The following is a 21,553-nucleotide window of genomic DNA, read 5'->3' on the forward strand; positions in this document are numbered from 1 at the left end:
GCACATGCAGCAATGAGAAAACATTCCCTGCACTGCAAATTTGCACCACGGGGGCAAAATTAGACCCTGGGATATCTAGGGGTCAAAAAAAATGGAGTGTAAAAAAGCAGGGCAGAGGACGGTCCCGGACCATACCTTGAGGCAACCAGAGGCTGGGTCCTCCACAGAGATGCTGTGGTAGCAGCCACAGCATCTCTATGGCTGGCCCTCGCCCTGGTGCTGAAGCATGCTGCCTGCCTGTGCAGGGCAGGCAGCATGCCAGCCAGAGGGAGCTGAGGACCCCAGACTCCTGTGCCGGTAAGTAGGGAGTGGGGGTAGGGGCTGGAGGAGGGGGGAGGGAGCCATGGGGGGCCCCCACCAGGCCTGCCAGGTGCTGCATCCCTCTGATTACTGCCCCAGCCCAGGCCCTGCTGCCCCCTGCTGCCTCATGCTACATGGGGGTGGGCTCTGCCAGGAGGCCCCAGAGCCTCCACAGGCCCTGCTCCTGTGGTGAGTAAAGGCTTTTTTTTTCTTTCTTTTTTTTTTAAGTGCTGGAAGCTGGGGTGGGGGGGCAGCAATCAGGGGGCTGGGGGTGCAAGCAGAAGATGGGCCCAGGTGGGGCAGCCTTGGTGGGGCCGAGGAGTGGGCAGGGGTGGGGCTGGGTGGGGAGGCCATCAGGGGGATGCAGGAGCTGGTGGGGGATGAGGGAATCAAGCGGGGGTGGGGCATGTGGGCCCTGCAGCAGGGGTGGTAGCCCCTGCGGGGGCCATTTGGCCCTAGTTGAGGGGGCTGTAACCCCTGGGGGGGCTGTAACCCCTATGGGGGACCTGTGGCCCCTGTAGGGGGCTGTAGCCCTGGGGGGGGGGAGGCTGTGGCCCGTGTGGGGGGCAGCAAAACATATACGTGTTTAGAATTCACTTTATTATGATGATAGAGACACTGGTAGGTTTCCAAATTGCTTTAACACTATATTTATCAATAAAACATTGCCCAACTGATCGCTGTCTCTCTGTCTCTCACTCTCTCTTTCTCTCTGTATAGCTGTCTTTTGTTTTAGTTGTGGAGGAACATGGATTTTGGGGCATTTTACAGAGTGACTTTGGGATTCTTTTTATCAGGGATTTTTCAGTTTTCCAATAGGGAACACCAGAATTCCTGCTCAGGAGGCCAGGGGCAGGACCCTGCCTGCTCAGAGCTGGCACCTTGGACCCAGCTGGCTGTGGCTGACCTCCTGGCCAGTTGGGGCCAGGAGGACATGCTTTGACAGTTCAAAGCAGGCCACTACAACTGGAACATCTTCTGGGCGATAGCTGCTAAGATGACTGGGTAGGGGCACACATGGCACTAGTGCTGCACAAAGGTCAACTTTGCAGCTTCCAAGAACAGCTGCAGTGGGTAAAGGGTGCAGGGAACTCTCAGGGCTGCTTCAGCAGTCCAGCTGGCACAAGGGATAGTGTCTCCAGGTGCCAATTGGCTGGACCCCAGAAGCTCCTGAAAGCGAGTAGCCCTGAGCTACTTGACAAGGCAGCTTTTTATACTGATGGGGCCAAGACAGGACAGCTTTTTATACTGCTGGGGATATCAATGGTGCTGTCCCCGGGCTCTAGCTCCCCCTAGCTGCTGATCCGGGAGGAGCCAGGCAGGGTTATTTTGCCCCAAGTGGCACAATTTGCCCCACACCAAAGTGCATGTCTGGGCATGTGCGCTGAGGCAAAAAACCCCAGCTCAAATTTGCACCACTTCTATTTGAGCTGATGCAAGTGCACGTGCTTGCATGTGTGGACACACCCTCTGATTCCCTACCATCACCTATAACCTCTTGGCCCTTCACACTAGGCATCACATTGCTGACATCCCCACCTCTCTCAGGAACTGTGAGAGTGGAATGCAACCTAGGCCTAAATAAGCGTTGCGCCATTCTCCTCGCCCCCTTCCTCCCCCACACACACACTTCCCCCCTCCCCCAACTGTTTTTGTTGGCTACAAAGGACCAACTCATGGGATCATCATAAATTCTAGTTTATTGCACAAGATGTGAAGTTACCAATACAATCATAAACGCAAACTTTGAGTTATGGGTGGTACTGGTCACCTTAGCGCACACACATGCACTCACTCATTCATACCCATGTAATATAGTGTATAGTACCTGTTGTAGTGATTGTGAGAGCACTGGTGTCAGTATATCTACCTATCTGAGGCCCTGGAGTCTGCTGTTGATGGTCACCTTCCTTCAAGGTGATGTCATCTCCAGAAGGGGGTCACCTGCTTGTCCCTCTGTCTTGGTGGGTCAGGTGCTGGATGAGAGGGAGCCACTGAGGGTCACACTTCACTGCCTTTTATTCCTTTCTGGCAGATTTGTGTGATCCCCCAGCATCATCTTAGCTACCCAGTCCGGAGGTCGCTGACCCACATGGGTCTTGAGTAGTGCATGACAGCTGTCAGTCACAGGAGTCTCTGCCTGCTGGTACCTGAAGTTTCAGGAGTCCACCCTTGACTTTTTGACTTAATGGCTGTATTGTCATGGGTTATGGGAATATTCCATAGGGTGAGTGCTCAGTTTCAAGAATCAATTCTTTAGCTTGATTAGCTGAAAATGGAGTTTCTTTGGCTAGCCTATTGTCTACTGATGATCATCATTCACTCACATTCACTCAAAAGATTTTATCACTTTACAATTACAATTGTGTCCAGGGTGTAACTTCATTCTACAGGGAGTACAGTCCTTAAGAGTTTAAAATCATAAAATATAAAATACAAAATGCCATGGTAAAGATGAGACAGATGAAATATGAAAATGCACTGTAAGAAATATATAAAAATGCGAAGTGAGTTAGTGAGGATAAAAGGCTATTGGGGACAGTGAATTAGCACCAGGATATATTTACCGTCTTCTCAGTGGATATTTTAGTTCTTTTGTTTTCTTTAGTGACACTGAGCTGAATTGATACATAGATGTAGTTTCTAGGTTTCTTCTACAGAAAGCCACTTCAGCTTTCTGGCTTGATCTGTGCCTTGCCACACCCAATGCAATGAGTGTGCTAGGTCTTTGGCAATATTTGGAAAAGAAATGCACAAAAAGGGCGCGTTGGGGGGGGGGAGGGGGGGTTGCAGGCAAGAAGGGGCTTCTGTTATATCAATGTCCAGAAGGGAAATGTACAAAGAGGGCTTTCTGTTACACTTTAAGCACCATATAGTTTTGCTTTGGGGTTATAAAAGATTTTGCTTTGCACTGGTTTCTTCAGTAAAAGGTTTGCTTTAATAAAACTTTTCTGAATAAAATGTTTTATTCTTAACAAAAAACAAACATGTCTCCAAGCCTCCTTCCTCCACAGTCAGCCATACCCCCCTGATTATTTGAGGTAGCACCTGAAATCACTGCTTCCCTGTTTTGCCCCTACTCTGAATGCATTGGCATCCAAGTTGTTGTCCAGCCACACCCCCTTATTAAGGACTACCCAAAAGTTTGTGTTTGGCTTGCAGCATTTAATTCAGTGATTCTCAAGCAAGGTACCAGGGCACCCTGGGGTGCCACCAGATTCTTTGAAGAGTGACAAAAGGTGTGAGAAGATAAGAGAAATGTGAGGAGATAGGCAGATAAGCTAGGCAGATGAGCCAGAGTCAGGCATGTCCCTGCCTGGACAAGCATCCAGCCCTACTGCCCAGCCCATGTGCAAGGAAGTAAGCACTGTGATATATAATTTAATTTTTTTAAGTGGGGGACATTCAATTCACAAAAACTATGGGGGTCCATGAGAGGTGTCTATCAAGTCCATGAGACCATGAGAGGTGTCTCAAGAACAGTGAGGGGGTACCTTGAGTCCAAAAAAGTTGAAAACCACAATTTAATGTAAGGCTTAACTGCAAGTCAAAGAGAACATGTGTCCACAGGCCACAGTTGATCCAAACAGAGAGGCCCAAGACAGGAACAGAAGCAATCAGGAATGGGCAGGAGGGTTCAAACCAGAGGTTCACAGCCAAGATCAGGTTTAGGTGTTCCAAGAGGCACAGTAAGACAGGCTGTTGCCCAGAAAGCTCTCTGCTGTCTCGTCTGAGCTGATATAGCCAGTGTAGCCTCTCTCTAATGTGTGACTGTCTAATACAGAGAGAGGTAGTTATCCATGTTAGTTTGAAATCAGCCAGAAAGCAGGGTGGTTACGCACCTTTATAGACTAACATTTATAAATAAGAGAGAGCAAGAGCAAGCTTTTGTTAGCTGAAGTTCACTTCATCAGATACTATCAAAGGATGTGCAGAAAGCAGAGTGTAAGGTGAGAGAAATTAGAATACAAAAGACAAGGTAGGAGAGAGAGAGATAGAACACTGCTCCCCCTTCCCCCTTTCTCTTCCCCCCCTCCTTTGTCTTTTATATTATAACTTCTCTCTCCTTCGTGGTCTGGGGTCAGAAAAGGCCCTAGGGTCCAGCATCCTAGCACCAGGTCCCCGTACACCAGGACTGGGCCCAAGAGACCTGGCACAACCCTCTCCTGACCCCCAAACATCAGGAATGGGCCCTTGGAGTCTGTACTACCTTTGCACCCTCAATCCAGCACCAGGACTCTCCTGGTGGTGGGGAAGCGGTGCTACCAGAGAGACCTGTGGGATGGATCTGACATGCAGGGCAAAGACTGAGCACCCCTGGTCTATGAAGATGCATATCTACCCTAGCTTCTGTCTGATTACCTCCAGCTGGAACCTAGAACTAGCTCTGCCCCAGCTAAGTAATGGCTGCAAAAGAATACTTATGGCTACTGCTGCTTTGCTTCTCTTTGTGGCCCCAGGGAGGGAGAGGTGCAATGCAATCTTCAGTGTCAGAGTTGGTTTTAACCCTTTCAAAGCCACTGCTGAATTAGCAGTAGATTTTGGCTTTAAGCTAGGGTAACCACTAGTATTCTGTTCTTGGTTGCCCAGTGCCTCCCAAGCTATGGATTCGAGGGTGCTCTGAGCAATACCTAGCCCTTGGCTCAGGCGATCTATTGAGTAGTAGAATATGCAGGTTCTAACTCTCTGTGAGTAAGAAGGTTGTGAAGTGATTGGGGACCAAAGAAGTAGGCTTTGGTCTTTTAGGCTTCCATCTCATTTTAGATAGATGCATTATTTATCCAGAACCAGAAGAAGGTTCATAAGGATATCCTGTGACTTCATTGGGTCTAACTTTTAGGCATCTGGAACAAAATCCAAATTGGTCCCATGGGCAAGTTTGGTTTCATCTCCAAGTTTGCTTTCTTTACACCCAAAAATTAGCATGTGGCTTCAAAAGCATGATTCAGAGAAGCAGGGTTAGGTGCCTCAGCTCCCTATACAATCAATGGGCAGAGTGAAGTGCCTCCAAAGGGCACTTCCAAGACCCTGCTTGCTGAACAGGGACCCACCTCGATCTAGTCAGTAGGAAGCACTGAGTAAAAAGATGGACTGGAATTCAGACTCCTCTTCAGAGCTTGAGTGCCTGAGTCAAGGCTTCCCATTAAGCCTCCCCTCTCCTGAGAGGAGGAACTCCAGTGACCCAGGGTAGCAATGATAGTCATCCCCAGCTTTGGTGTAATACCTAGTGCTTAGAACACTTGCCTAGAGAGTGAGAATTTTGTGCTCTAGAACACAGCCTGAGGGGAAGCAAAGCCACATTTCTCACTTCCCAAGAAGTGCTGTAAACATCAAGCTGTGGATGAGTTTGGAGAGAGTCCACACACCTTGCATTGATGCTCATCTTTAGTGAGGCTTTTGATCCAATCTCCTATTAGTAATCTGTAAAAATGTGGGCTAAATAAAATTAAATTACAATTACACAGATACATAATGTGTTGAATAACCACAAGGAAAAGTTAACTGTAAATGGATTGATGTCAAATGGACAGAAGATCTCAAGTGGGATTCCATAAGTATCTGCTCTGGGTCCAGAATAGGTGTGTATATATAGCCATGTATGTGACTAGCCAACATGTTGCCTAGTGCAGATGCTCATTCTATAACCATAGGAATCTGCATCCATGGTGCAGGGATAATGAAATCACAGCCTGCACAGTAAGTGCCAAAACATCACTTACGTATGTAGCTAGAAAGCTGCCTTTTGGTGCACAAAGATAAAGAGAATTCTGCCCCAAAATCTCTAAGATACTGGATTTATGTAATCCTCATAACATATGTAGACTTTAACCAGAATGGCAGTGGAACCCAGTGTGTTCAGAGCAATATCTCTTCAGTCCTTAAGACAATAGGAGTAGTATATAGGGTACCTCTTGTCAAACTGACAAACCCCACCAACAGACATGTCTTATTTCATTTTGGCAAGGTGATTACTAAGCTTCACCTGCACCCCCGGAAGACTTTGGTCTTTTAAAATAAGAAAAAGCACAATGGTGCTGGTAAAAAATGATGTGGGCCCTACCTTGTACAGAAATTATTACAAAACCCAGGCTGGGTATGATCTTCCCGGTTAGCAGGGAATGCCTATGATGTATGGGGCTAGTGTGGGGGTCATATTCTGCAGTCTTTTTAGAAAAGCCATCCTGCTTTTGAAAAGAGGTCTGGAGATTATTAAACCCCACATTATAAACACAGCTCAAAACATAGCCCAAGATGTGATTCGTCACATCCCCCAAGCTATTCTGAATTAGGTGGGCAGGTCAGAAAATCAGGATGGGTCTGGTCTCATGTATGTTAAAAGAAGAAGCCTTAAAAGAAAGAGAGCAGTGTCACACCCCCAACACACAGCCCTCCCCCCTCCCTCCCCCCTCCAAACCCCTTAAAAGAAAGAAGCTAAGATACCAGGTCAGACATACATGAAAGACCAAAAAGCAGCTGCCTGGGAGAAAGAGGAGGCGCTCTCCTGGAAGGAAAAGAAATATATTTTAACCAGCATGGCTTTTGTTCATGGTGGGTCTGAAGAGTGTACCAAATCCAAACTGGATTTGTTTCAAATAGCCCCCATTCAGACCAGCATTGAGAAAAGTCTGTACGTTGAGATCCCCACACTGTCGGCTATTACAGAGTTTGCCCCCCTTGACTTTTTCATTGCCGGGAATGGTGAAGATAATATAGATTTGAACAACACATTGCTCTACCTTTGCTGCAAGAATGTAAAAGGCAACAGAACTGATCTTGATGATGTGGCTGCAGTGGGGCTAGTGAATTACCTGCTAGCCTCTATTTTCAGCCAGCTGGATGTCACTCTGGGACAGGGGTAGGCAACGTTTTTTGGCTGGAGTGCCAAAAAAACCACAATGTCTACCCTGAAAGGTGCCAGATTGCTGGCATATCAGAAAAACAAAATGAGGGCGGAGAAGTACATAGCAGGACACACTGCATATTAGTGTTATAAGGTCCCTTGCTATCTTTAATTAAACTATTGTTGTATGTAAAGTAAATAAGGTTTTTAAAATGCTTAAGAAGCTTCATTTAAAATTAAATTAAAATGCAGATCCTACCAGTTTAGTGTGAACCTTGCCCTTGCTTTTCCTTCCTGAGTTTTCCAATGTCCGGCTCATATTTGGACACTTTAAGCTGCACACAGGCTTCTGAGTGATCGGTTGTTAACTGGCTCCAAGAGGGACAGAGGACTGCCTTCATGTGTGAAAATACCTGTTCACACAGGTATGTGGATCCAAATGCTGAAAGCACTGCAAATGCAATTTTCTTCAAACTGTTAAATTTCATTGGCAGGGATGTCCAGCAGGTCAGAATAGACGCCCCATGATCTGTCTTGGTAGATTCAAATGCAGTCCGCAGATCTCTAAACTTGGATGCCCACAATTCTGAGCTTCTTAACTCATTGAGCTGCATTTTGAGATCTTCAACATCCATCCACTGAAATACAGACAAATCCAAGTTGCTTTCGTTGAAGTTTTCTGGTTTAATTTGAAAAGAAAACATTGGGTCAAATTGCTGGAAATCTTGAAATCTGAGAAAATTCATATTCCAGTTCTTGCATGTACATTCCAATCTCATCGACACTGACAGTGTAAAATGTTGATAGCTCCTTTATATGTTGGAAGTAGCAGAAAGCTGAAGTCTGAATATCCCAAGAAAAAACTGCAAGTTTTGCAAGAAATGCCTTCCAGATTTCATAAAGATTCAGAACTATTTGCCCCTCACCCTGGAGACGGAGGTTGAGTTCATTTAGGTGAGTGGTGATGTCAGCTAGGAACATGAGCTTACACAGCCATTTGTCATCATCCAGTTCAGGGTAGCTTTGCCCTTTTTCCAACAAAAAGGCCTTGATTTCATCAACACTAAAAATCATGGACTAAATATAGACATTGGATTTATGACACATTATAACCTGCCTGACATTTGACTCTCCAGGTATCTTTCCACTTTCATCCCCCTTCTCTCTCTCTCTCCCCCCCACCCCCCGCCCCTGCCTGTCTCTCACCCATTGACTCCTCAATCTACGTTTTCACTGACTACCTGTCTTGTATGCATACCAGCCCAGCCGCTGGCTTTTTTACTTTTCATTCCATCCAGGAAGAGCACACACCAACTGCAGAAACGTCTTTAGCCTGACGAAGGGGTTTTGAACCCGAAAGCATACTTAATAATTATTTTCCAACTATTTGGGTTGGTCTAATAAAAGATATCAGATTCACCCAAGGAACCTTGTCTGCCTTGATTTCATCAAAACAGTTTACAAAGTGCATCAAAACCTTGCCATAACTTAGCCACCAGACGTTGCTGTGAAGTGGAATGTCGTTATATACACTGCCATCTTTTCTAACAGTGCTTGAAACTGTCTGAGAGTCAAAGCAGATAGAGCAACAAGGCAATTCACAATTTGCACCACTGTATTCATCACATTACTAAGCTCTGAATTAGAAGCTTTAGCACACAGGTTTTCTTGGAAGATACAGTGAAATTTGACTGTCGGGTGGCCGATTTGATCTTTAAGTAACTTTACAAATCCCTTCTGTTTTCTGACCATGGCAGGAGCACCATCTGTTGTCACACAAAATATTTTTCTGATGTCGCCTCCTCATTCTTCAAAATGGTTTACAAACATTTTCGTGATATCTTCCCCCTTCGTTGTGCCATGCAGGGGTGTAGCAGGATGGTGTCCTAAGGGTCGCTGTGCTCTCTCCTAGCGCCCCCATACCATGCCAAGCTGCCTAAAGGGCACCCTCTATTCTCGCCCGCCATGTCTTTGATGTTATATATATTATAGGGAGGCTGCCTTTTTGTCCTCTTGGACACGGTTCTCCTGCTATACATTGGCCCTGTTTCTGGAATGGGTGTTCATGTACACCCCAGCCTTATGGGCTATGCGTGGCTCCAACCACTCCTTTACCACGCCCCAAACCTCACAGATGTAATGGACGTTGTTTAGTCTCACTCGATGTCTCACTGGTACTCGGGCTGTCCGCAGCCCTGTCTCGCTCTGCGCCCCACTGGCGCTCTGGCTCTCTGCAACCTTGTCTCGCTCTGCACCTTACTGGGCTCTCGGGCTCGGTACACTCCCCATGCTACGCCCTCTCTGGTGCTTCTCGGTCGCCGCCCCCTCTCTGGGGCTGGGGTCCCCACACTACCATGAGTCCCCTATGAGGCCTCCTCCATCCCCTTATAGCCTCTCCCAAGCAACCGGTTAAACAGCAAACAAAACACCAGCCCCTGGGCTATGACATAAATTCTAGCCGCCTGGCTGGGACATCATTCAAGCCACCCCAAGGGTGCTCCATCTCTCACCAATATCAGTGGTTACTAGTGCAGTCGGGGCTCTCTCTTTGCTCACTAAGGCAGAGCTCCTTCCCTCTTGGCTGCCAGCAAGGAACTGCCAGCCTGGTCCCAGCCCTGGGGTTTAAATGGGAACCAGGACCTGCCCCTTCTGGTCAGCTGACTGCTAGCAGGTGTGGGTCACTGGCTCCCTCTGGTTGCCCTAGTAACCGGCACCTGAGTAGTTATCCCGGCTCTACAAGTAGCAGGCACCTTAGTGCCCTGCCACAAGGGGTTTTAGGCAACAAAGTTCCTCTCAGATTTCAGCAGAAGCACAATATCTTGCAACAACTGCCAAACGTGGAACATCATTTATATCCACACTCTCATCAAGCGCAATGCTAAACACTGCTGTGTCTTTTAATACAGTTATCTGCTTGTCATTTATGTTTTCTGCCATTTCACTCACACTTCTCTCAACTGTTCTGGCAGAGACAGGCAGTTCTTTTTTTCCAGATAGGATCGTGTCTTTATTGGCAAATCATTGAACAAATCCTCCGAACTGCTGAGGAAAACTTCTTTTATATATTCCCCATCTGTAAATGGTTTTCTGTTTTTTGCACTGCACTGTGCAATTTTGTAACTTCCTTCTGTGGCTTGATTTTACTTACACTTAAGCATTTAAAAACACTGATTTGCTTCATGTATCCTGAGATTGATTCAATTCTGTCTGCTTTGTCAAGAAAGGTTTCCTCATGCTTTGTTTGAAAATGTTGTTGAACACTTGATGTGCTACAAACAACACTTTCACAACATAAAGCACAAACAGCTTGATCCTTCTTTTGAATAAATCCAAATCTGTCTGTCCAAGAAGGCTGAAGTGACCAGACATCTAACTTTGCTTTCTTAGAAGCTGACATTTTGTCAAATGTACCCTTCAACTTCAAGGAAAAGAAATCACAAACGACACCAGTGCTCGGCTTTTCCTGGTCTGGGGCCATCAGTGGTGCTGGGCTGGGATCAGGAAGGAATTTTACCTCATAGTCAGAATGGTAGGGACTGCTGGGGTATTTGCCTTCTTTTATAGCAGGGGACTTGGCCCTCTTCCTTGAACCTCTCTGTGTTTTAATAATCCTTGTAGTGGCAGGACAATGGGAGCCCCCATCACCTGGTTGGGGCTGGTGCCCAAGCCGGGCTGGGGTGGTTGGCAGTGCCCAGCTGAGCCTGGAGCCTGGGGCCTGCACAGGGCTAGGCCAGCTGCAGTGCCTGGCTGCAGTTGGGGCCATCAGTGGTACTGGGATGGGGCTGGGGCCCGAGCAAACCACTTTTCACAGATGAGCCTATGAACTGCACTTCATCAACCTCCTAGGTACAGAAACTCATGGATTCAATATAGACATTGGAATTCTGACACACTGCGACCTGCCGGACATCTGGCTCCCCTGGTACCTCTGCACTTTTACCTGTGCTGCTACATCCCCCTTCCCCCCTTCCCCAGCCTGTCCTTCACCCCCTGATGCCTCCATTTCCATTTTCACTGACTGGCTTTCTTGCCTGCATTGCATGCCAGCCTCTGGCTTCTTTACCATTCCTTCCAACCAAGAACAGCACACACACCAACTGCAGGTGCTTCCTCAGCCTAACAAAGGGTTTTCCAACCCAAAAGCTTGCTAAGATATATTTCTGTAACTATTCAGTTGGTCTGCTAAAAGATACCAGATGTGATTGACCCAAAGAACCTTGTTTGCTAGTGCCATGTCCTTAGACCAACACCCTTAGCACCTGACTGGAAGGATGCAGGGCCATGGGTATATGTAAGTCCCAGGGCTGGGGCTGGCAGAGAGAGTTCTCTGGAAGCTGCTGGAGAAGAAGCTCCTGCAGGAGAGGAGAGAAAGGCTCTGTCACAGTTTGGCTGCCTGAGATGCTGCTGATGCTACTGTGCTACTAAGTTATTATTACCTGTTGTTATTTAAAGTGGTGGACCAGACTAAGACTGTAGGTGAGGAGGAGGCCTCATTGGGACACACTATTGAGTCATGTAGAGGCCCCAGCGCTAGTGAGGGCGTGCCTTAACACACACACACAGTCACACATGTTATGAGTTTTGCTTGCCAGAAGCCTGAGGTGCAGTTTCCCAGAAACCCCTGCTCCTATCTCCTTGAAAGCTGGCAGGTTTCATGGCCCAGCAGGGGCTACCATGCCTGCTGCTTTCATTCTGCTGTGCCTTAACACACACATGTGACACAAGTTTTGCTTGTCAGCAGCTTGAGATGCAGTTTCCCAGAATCCCCTACACTGATCTGCTTGAAACTTGGCAGGCTTCATGCCCTCATAAGGGGCTATCATTTCTAATGTTTTCATCCAAATCTGCCAACAAATAACAAAGTTATAAGCAGTAGGCCTGTGCAAGTAAGCAGCTATTTGATCCAGCTTCAGATCCGGCCACTTCAGATGCCAGTGACCTGATCTGGAGCTCTGGATTGGGTTACTGCTTCGATCCAGCTGAAGCTTTGGAGCCACCTCAGAGATCTGGCCATAGGGTATAATGGGGAATCAATAAAATATCTATATCTTTGTTGGTTTTAGCCTGATTTGGATTAAACTGGCAGGGGTGGTAGCCTCTCCTGAGAGCATGAAGCCTGACAAGCTTCAAGAATATTGGCGCAGGAGCTTGGGAGTAACTGCACCCCAAATTCTTGAAAGCAAAACTCATGTCACATGTATGTGTTACACCACAGGGGGGTGAAAACTGTAGGGGTAGTAGGCCATGAAGCCTGCCAAGTTTCAAGCAGGGGGAACTGCACCTCAGGCGGCTAATAGGCAAAACTCGTAACATATATGACCCTGTGTGTGTTAAGGCGCAGCAGACTGAAAACTGCAGGGATGGTGGCCCCTGCTGATGCCACAAAGCCTGCCAAGTTTCAAGGAGATAAGTGCAGAGGTTTGGGGGAAACTGCACCTCAAGCTGCGGACAAGCAAAACTCGTGACATGGGTGACACTGTGTGTAAGGCACAGCAGAGTGAAAGCTACAGGGATGGTAGCCCCTGCTGCAGCCATAAAGCCTGCCAGTTGTCAAGGAGATAGGTGCAGGGCTTCTGGGTTCTGGGGCCCTGTATCTCTAGCTGCTGACAGGCAAAACTCATGACATGGGTGCTTGTGCAACTGTGTCTGTCTTGGGGTGGGGCAGGGAGGGGGACTACTGCAGGCCTGGCTGCTAAGCTACCATGTTACCAGTTACCAATTAATCATGATTCACTCAGGGACCAACTTAATACACAGTACCTAGCTACTACATAAGTTAATGAGCATGGATTAACGCCTACAAAACCACAGACTAAGGAGAGGAAATAATCAATACAGACAATCAAATGCCCCAAGACAGACACAGTCAGTTGCACAAGCACCCATGTCACGAGTTTTGCCTGTCAGCAGCTTGAGGTGCAGTTCCCCCCAAACCCCTGCACCTATCTTCCTGAAACTTGGCAGGCTTTGTGGCCTCACCAGGGGCTACCACCTCTGCAGTTTTCACCTCCCTGGGGTGCAACACATAGATGTGACATGAGTTTTGCTTTCAAGAATTTGGGGTGCAGTTACCCCCAAACCCCCAACCAATCTTCCTGAAACTTGGCAGATTTCATGCTCTCAGCAGAGGTTACCATCCTTGCAAGTTTCATCCAAATCAGACTAAAACTAACAAAGTTATAGATATTTCATTGATTCTGCATTATACCCTATGGCTGGATCTCCAAAGCAGCTCTGAAAATTTTCCAAAGCGGTTTGGAAGCTCCGAACCACTTCAGAAAGCCTAACAAAGCCAGCGCTTTGATCCAGACATGCTGCTTCAGGCACCGAAGCATCCAAAGCTTCTCTGGATCCGAAGCATGGTCTGAAGCCTCACACAGCCCTAATAGGCAGTTTTGTGCTTCCTCATTATAGCCTATGGGCAAAACGTCGAAATAGCCTTGAAACAGTGAAACAGTTTTGATGAAACTAAACAAAACAGTGTTTTCAAAATGAAACAAAACTCGAAATGAAACACTGTCCCATCAAAATGGTGAAATGGAAGTTGAAATGAAGCAGTGCTGTTTCACACAGCCCTAACTGGAAGCAGAGAGAGTCTGGAGGGCCCCCCGGACTAAGTCAAGCATGTTAGAACCTTTAATGAGCATTCCTTTGTATGCAAACCCCCTTGGTCATCCCCAAAAGAAATATGCTTGTGCAGGCTCTGTTTGCTGAGAAACGCTTTAGCATTCTTCCTGTGTCAGGTGGGCATGTTATCCAGCACTTCCTGAACAGTGGGGTCAGGATTTGTTGCTGTTTCTAGGGTTTTTGCCATTTCTAAGGGGTTCTGTTCTGGCATAAACAGGGTTAATTTCCCTCTGTCCAGATCACCTTGCTTCACATGCACCAGGTATTTTGAAGCACAGCAGCATACAGTTTAACTTTATCATATTCTGCTAAACCCGGCCTTTGGAGAATGTCTCTCATTTCAGCATCCAATAAGCAGGTCACTTCAGTTCTGATATTTTCCTGAAGTGATATGGGAGCCCTTAATTGCTCCAGCTGGTGGATGGGCACCAGGTACATTTTTTCTGCATACTCTATCACTACTTAGTCAAAAGTCCCATGATCAGAGGAATGGCAAAACTTAACAGGAGTCCGATAAATCCCCCAGACTGTTTCACCAGCTGTTTCCTTTTTGAGAGAGAGAGTCTTTTGTTACTTAGGCTTTTTATGATTCTGCATCTCTTTTTCAGTATATGGATTTGATGGGGTGTTAAAGGGATGTTTCCTTTTAAGGTGTTCAGAGCAATTTCTGAAATGGCTGCTACTAAATCCTCAGAGGCTGAGCAGAGTATAGCTTTCCTCTTTTGGGGGGATGATTGAATAAGCAGTTTTAAGAGAGACAAATTTCTCTTCACACGGTTAGACGTGTTCCCATTCTGCAGGCTAAAAAGGAGGCCATTGCTACATCATCGCTTTTTATTTCCACACACCGCTTTTTTCAAAGTGTAAACCACCAGCTGGTCTAGAGGGAAAAGCCCAGCTCTTAACTTAAAAGTCTCTGGGGTAGAAGTGTTTAAGTGTTAAAGACAGAGGTAGAAGTGTTGCAGATACCTGTAAGGATTTTTAGTGGCATCCTCAAAAGATTCTAGAAATGGGCCTTGCCCAGGTACATCTGCCTTGCCAGGGATATCACCTATAGCTTATCCCTGTGGTTTTTTAAACAGAACTATGTATTTTGTGTTGAGGGTGATAGTGTGACTATTTTTCCCTTTACAGAAAACATTCTAAACTATATACATGATGCTCAGATTCCTGTGATGTACGTACTTGGTAAAGGCTTTCTCTATTTCACCACTCTCACAAGCAGAGTCCATCAAATCATCCACCACAACCATATTTATTCAGAGAAAACAACCAGTTGTCATTAAGACTGTCTGGCAGGCCCTGCACAAATTTGATAAAAGGGTATTTATAAACTAGTTCTTTACACAAAGGTTGCCAACAGCTTTAGTACCACATGATATTCTCAGGCATAACAGACTATCAGCATTATCCAGAAGGTTTTTCGTAAAATAACTTTTGCTGCAGTTGCTAGGCCCTGCAAGAATCATAAAAAAAGGGTGCTTCCAGTGCATATGTATATTAAAAAACCATTGGTGTGGGCTTAAAGCTTTCTGTGAGGACCCTTTTGTCATAAACAACTTTCTCCATTTTCTTAATAGTTCTGGTTTCGATTGTCCACTGCTGTTTATTCCTGACAATCAAGCTCTGCTGTATCGCAATGGTTTTAGGGGTGTACCTTGGTGGAGTTTGCTCCATAATCAAGAACAAGATCTCTCAAGCGCTCAGAATTTACTTTTTCACAGCTGGCCACATTCAGGGTAATCCCCTTGACCTTTAAGAAGATCTTTACTCCCAACAGCTTATATCTGTAGGTTTTCAGACCTGCTGATGCAAACTGCATGATATGTTCATCTGCTGCGTTCTCACTTGTGAGCTTGCCTAAATAATTGCCTAGTGGGGGGTTCTGGTCTCCCTCACAGCTCACAAAAATCACAGTCTATGTCATAGTATAGGCACTGGTCTTGCAGGCTGTCTAACACCTCGTACAGCTCTAAGTGTGCATACGAGATGTTAGTGTTGCCTGAGAGCATGTAACGCTCTTTCGCATGCTTCCAAGACATGCAGGCTGTCTCATCATTGTTAAAGTCACAGGAGGAAATGTCATAGGCAGGAGAAAAGAGATAGCCAAAGAGGTCTTTTGGCTCTCTCATGATACTGGTGTTGTGGAGGTTTGTCCTCTGGCCGAATTTACCCTGCAAAGAATTTAGAAATAATTTTGTGATTTGATGTTTTGCAGGGTTGGGTTTAATATGCTCAGGGTGTAAAGACATGCCTTCTTTTTGCAAGAAATTAGCCACGTATTGGTCTTGTTTTTCTTTGTCAGTACACCAAGTGGGATACCCCAAGGCTTCCTGTTTCTGTCGGAGGTGGAGTTCTACATACTTTCCAAAAAGTGTGTTAGTCATCTCAGGAAAATGCCAGACCTCATAGATTTTACCTACTTTGTACCCCTTTGTGATACCTTTGTTCAATTCTGGAGTGCACCAGGTGCCCAGGAGGGAGCTTTCCTCGTCAGTGTACGTACACTTTGGCCGGTTGTTTCCCCACAGGCACAGCACAAAGGGAACATAAGTTTCCCATTCACTCTGACAGGTAACATCAGGAAAAAGAGACCACGTGGTGGGTACAATTTCACCTTGACCAACCTAAAATAGCTCAACAGGGGGCCACAATTGTTGTGAATGATTTCAGGGTGCCCGATGGGGTATTCCTTTGTTTATGAAGGGGGAGAGACTGGTAAAATTATAATAGTGAATTTGTTCACCTGGGTTAGTTTTGTAATAGAGACAGATAGCATTAGTTCTCCCCCCAAAAAGAACATCCTTAGGCACCAGAGGAGAAGGCAACAGGGTTCTGCTTAAGAAATCTGCGAGCTTCCCATCTTGTTCTAACAAAGTCCTCCACTCATGCTTCCAAATGGCCCTGATGGTAAACCCGACTCTTTTAAGATAATCAGCCTTCTGCTTCTGATAATTCAGAAAGCCCTAGGTTGTCCCTGTCAATGGGTTCCACTCGCTTTTATTGTAGCAGATGACACAGCCATGGAAAAAAACAGCCATTACATTCGAAGGCTGTGGGTTTCCCATCAATGATAGCATAGCCATCTAAAAAATAGCCCCGCACCTGAAATTGCCTATCCTGTCAGACATGCTGAATATGAATATTTTCTTTTTTGAAGCTGTACATGAGCCACTGAATAGAGGGGGTCAAAAATCTCTTTGTCTGTAGTAGTTGTCTGGGGGAAGTAGTTCTATGGTCTGGTCTTTCAAAAAACATAAATCTGTACATGGCCATACAGACAGAAGCCAGCATGATATATTGGAAAGGGTCTATACAGAGATTTACACATTCAAGTTTACCCTCCTTTTTCACCATCTCTACCTGCCACGTCATTTTCATAATTTTGTTCCTGTAGAGGAGACAGGCCTCCTTCAAAATTTTTACATCTGGCTGACAATAATAAGCCAGCTCCTTTTGCATGTCAAAGGTCTTATCACAGTTGTCCTGATACCATTCTAGAAATTGCTTTCTCTCACCAAGCATCATACGTTCAACCCCATAGTACTCTGCTTCTGGGAGAGGCCCCACATAGTTCTAATATTCCCTCGTGTTAAACAAATGTGGGAAATGCCCTTTGCATTCTTCAAATCCCATGGCCTGGGTGAGCTTGCTAAGTTGCATAAATAGAAATTTTAAAGAATCTATTAAACGGATTTTTAGGCTGGTGACTTCTATGCACATGAGGTTACCACCATGGGTGATGAGATTCTTGCCCATTTTTTCCTTTAATAACTGGCTAACAATGAAGTAGCCATCATAGCCCTTGGTAGTGTGAGCTATGAAGGTGTAGCCTTGGTACTTTTTAGTGATAAAGACCTTAATAAAGTCAGAAAGACTTTCTTCACCCTTAAATTCCCAAGCCTGTTCTGTTTTTTGGGTCTTAGCCTCCCAGGGGTGTTCTAAGGTTAACTCCATCGTGAAAATGTAATTTGGTGTGTGCATATCAGTCTCCTGCATACATTCGAAATCATAAATTATGTTTCAGGTTTAGTAATCTGTGGCATAAAGCACTGGTGATTGTCTACATCCATGATCCACCCATAGCATCCAGATGGCAATAATAGGCCAGCTCCTTTTGCATGTCAAAGGTTTTATCACAGTTGTCCTGATTTGCATTGCCTCCCTTTGCTTTCATGGGTTTTGTCCACATTTACATTTATAACACAAAGTTTTAGACAGACAGTCTTTTTTTCAGAAGCCAGAAGTGTGCGTCTCTCTAAGCACCCTAAAGACCAACAGAGCAGTTTACAGTTAGCGCACCTCTGTGCCTCACCCACGTTATCTGCACAGTCTGGGCTCAGACAGAAGCGGCACCAGAACCTGATTTTTCTCAAGAAAATAATTTCCTTCTGCTGGTCAATCTGTTTCAGAACACTGTCAGATATATATTCATTATTTTTACTCTATATGTATATATACAAACTTTTTCCTGTTGATCACATATTATCTTCACTGACTGGTGTCTTTTGGTCTTCATTACAGAGGAGCTATCTAGTGGGAAAACCACAAGTACTACAAGAAACTGGATTCTGTCCCTCCCCTCCAGCGTGCCCACCTTGCCTCAAAACTTGGTGTCATCAGTGAATTTGGACAGCATGCATTCCACACCCACATCCAGATCACTGATAAAGATGTTGAACAGTACAGGCCCCAGGACCAAACCCTGGGGGACTCCACTACCCACATCCTTCCAGGTCGAAAATGACCCATCCACCACCACTCTCTGGGTGCAACCATCTAGCCAGTTTCCCACTCATCTGACTGTGTAGGCATCAATGCCACAGTCACCTAGTTTTTTTTAAGAGAATGTGGTAGGAAACCGTGTCAAAGGCCTTCTTAAAGTTCAGGAAGACGACATCCACCCCAACACCCCCATCCAGGGACTTTGTGACCTGATTATAAAAAAAACAGGTTAGTCAGGCAGGACTCAATGAACCCATGTTGGTTGCCCCTGAGCATTATCTCCCCTGCTGGCCCCTTGCAGATGTGCTCCTTGATAATTTTCTCAAAGGTATTCCCAAGGACCAAGGAAAGACTGACTGGCCTATATCCTTTCTCCCCTTCTTGTAAATGGGGACCAGACTGGCCCCTTTCCAATCCTCTGGTACCTGGCCAGTGCCCCACGAGCACTCACAGAGCCGTGCCAAGGTTCCCGCTATGACCCCTGCCAATTCCCTCAGCACCCTCAGGTGAATAGCATCTGGACATGCTGATTTAAACACGACCAGCCTCTCCAAAAGTTCCCTAACTAGGTCGTCCCTGACCCTAGGCATGGCAGTGCCTCCCCTGGATATATCCGCAATTCTAGTAGGGGAAATGTTCCGGTCCCTGTTCAGGAATATGGAGGCAAAGAATTCGTTAAAGAGGTCAGCTTTTTCATTTGCTGCAATCACCATAATTGCCAAGCCTATCCTGTAGGGGCCCCACGTTACCCAGTGCCTTCTTCTTACTTCCTATGTATTTGAAAAGGACTTTTTATTATCCTTAATTCTGGTCGCTAGCCCTAGCTCCATCTCTGCCTGTGCCTTCCTAACAGCCTCCCTGTGGTCCTGAGCAATGGCAATGTAATCCTCCTTGGTGATAGCCCCTTGCTTCCACTGTTTGTATGCTTCCTTTTTTGCCCTCAGGCATCCCTGGATGCCTTTGCCAAGCCATGGGGGCTTCTTAGCACTCCTGCCCCACTTGCTGTGCCTTGGGACTGACTCCCTTTGAGCTCAGAGGATTGTCTCCTTGAGGAACAACCACGCGTCTTGGACTCCCATCTCATTGAACCTCTGAGACCCCAATGCCTCTCCTACTAATCTTCTTAGCTTACAGAAGTCGGCCCTCCTGAAGCCGAGAACCTCTGCCTTGCTGCTTGCTTTCACCACCCTGCGCTGGAAAGTAAATTCCAGCAGGCGATGATCACTGCCGCCCAGGTGGTCAAGTACCCACAGACCCCTCTCCAGGTTGTCACCTGTGGCAAGGACCAAGTCCAGCAAGGCACTTCACCTGGTGGGACTATGCATCTCCTGGGTTAGGTGGAGGTCCTGTATCCCAGCTAGGAACCTACATGAGCGGTCAGACCTGGCTGACTGCTCCTCCCAGAAGATGTCTGGATAGTTTAGGTCACCCATGACAACCACTTCTCTTGTCCTTACAGCCTCTGTGAGCTGACCTGAGAATTCCAGGTCCAGCTCGTCCCCCTGGTGAAGCGGTCTGTAGTAGATGCCCACTATCAAGTTCTTTTCCCCACACCCCCCTTGCATTCTTACCCAGAGCGCCTCATTTTGCCCCTCCTCTGACCCCATGCTGATCATCGAGGACGTGTATTGCTCTTTGATGTATAGCGCTACACCCCCCACTCTTTTCCCTGCTCTGTCTCGCCTGTACAGCCTGTATCCCTCGATGTCCACTGCCCAGTCATGGGTAGAGTCCCACCAGGCTTCTGTGAGCCCCACTAGGTCTGGGTTTTTGCTAGCTAGCAGGAGGATGAGGTCCTCCTGCTTTTTCCCCATGCTTTGAGCATTTGTGTAGAAGCATCTGAGGACTCCTGTAGGTGCCCGTGCTGCCCCCTTGTTCCTAAGCCTGCCCTGGCCCCTGTTACTTACCTCGGTACTACCTGTGTGCATGACCTGGCTTGACAGTGAAGTGTCCTCATGTTCCTCTGCATCCCCGTCACCCAGCAAACCTAATTTAAAGCTCACCATACAAGATTAGCCAGCCTGGAAGAAAAAACACACTTACCTTTTGGGGAGAGATGAAGCCTGTCTGAGATGAAGCATCAACAATCCACTTTCAAGATGAACACGCATGCTGTAACCCTAACCCTGTCTCCTTTTCTGAAAAGGGGTGTTGCTGCTTTTGTTTTAAAGTATTCTCCATACATTGTTTTCCACATGCACAGAGAATTTGAGGAGTTCTCATCAACAGGCCTGGCATGGCTAGTTCTGTGAAACCTGTGGTTATACCTCTTGAGAAACTCTGGTAACACATCAGTGTAGTGAAATGTGTTGTGGGCTGTAAAATACCTCCACATCTTTCATTTTAATGTTCTGTTAAACTGCTCTACCACTGCTGCTTTCACTTCATTATTTGTAACAAAATGGTGGATATTATACTGCTTTAGCAGTTTGCTTAAAGGGTTATTTAAAAATTCTTTCCCCTGGTCAGTCTGTAGTTTTTGAGGCGCACAACCCATTGAGAAAATGCTTTTAAAAGCCTTGAATATTTCACCCACCGACTTGTCTTCAAAAGGCAAGTTCACCCCACCAAAACTCCCCGCTGCCCCAGGAGTGTAATAAATTTCCTTTAACAAAACCTCCCATGAAGGCATGACTGGTAACTGTGGTACCCTTCTCACCAACATGTGTATGGTGGATTTAAATGCTGGACACGTAGGTTTTGAAAGCTCTTGATCAAGGCATCATCTACCTGCAAAGAAATTATATAGTTAACATAGGCCTACCCTGTTACCATAGAAATCCACTCCCACCAAAAAAAAAAATCTAGATTAGGTACCTCAGCACGGCCCTTGGGGTTTAGCTTGTCTGCCACTCCCATGCTCTCTGACAGTGGCTCTGATGAGGTCTGTTGGGGGTCTGCCACGGTGCCCGGATCTGTTTTGGGAGTCTGGGAATCTGTCTCAACCACTGAGATCTAACCCACAGTTCTGCTGAGAGTGGTCTGAACAGTGTCTGAGGCTTCCAAAGTGTAAGAATCCATATTTGCTTCTGTTTGTATTAGCATGGTCTCAGAAAATAT

The sequence above is a fragment of the Alligator mississippiensis genome, chromosome 8 (assembly GCF_030867095.1).
Source record: "Alligator mississippiensis isolate rAllMis1 chromosome 8, rAllMis1, whole genome shotgun sequence".
Taxonomy (NCBI): Eukaryota; Metazoa; Chordata; order Crocodylia; family Alligatoridae; genus Alligator; species Alligator mississippiensis.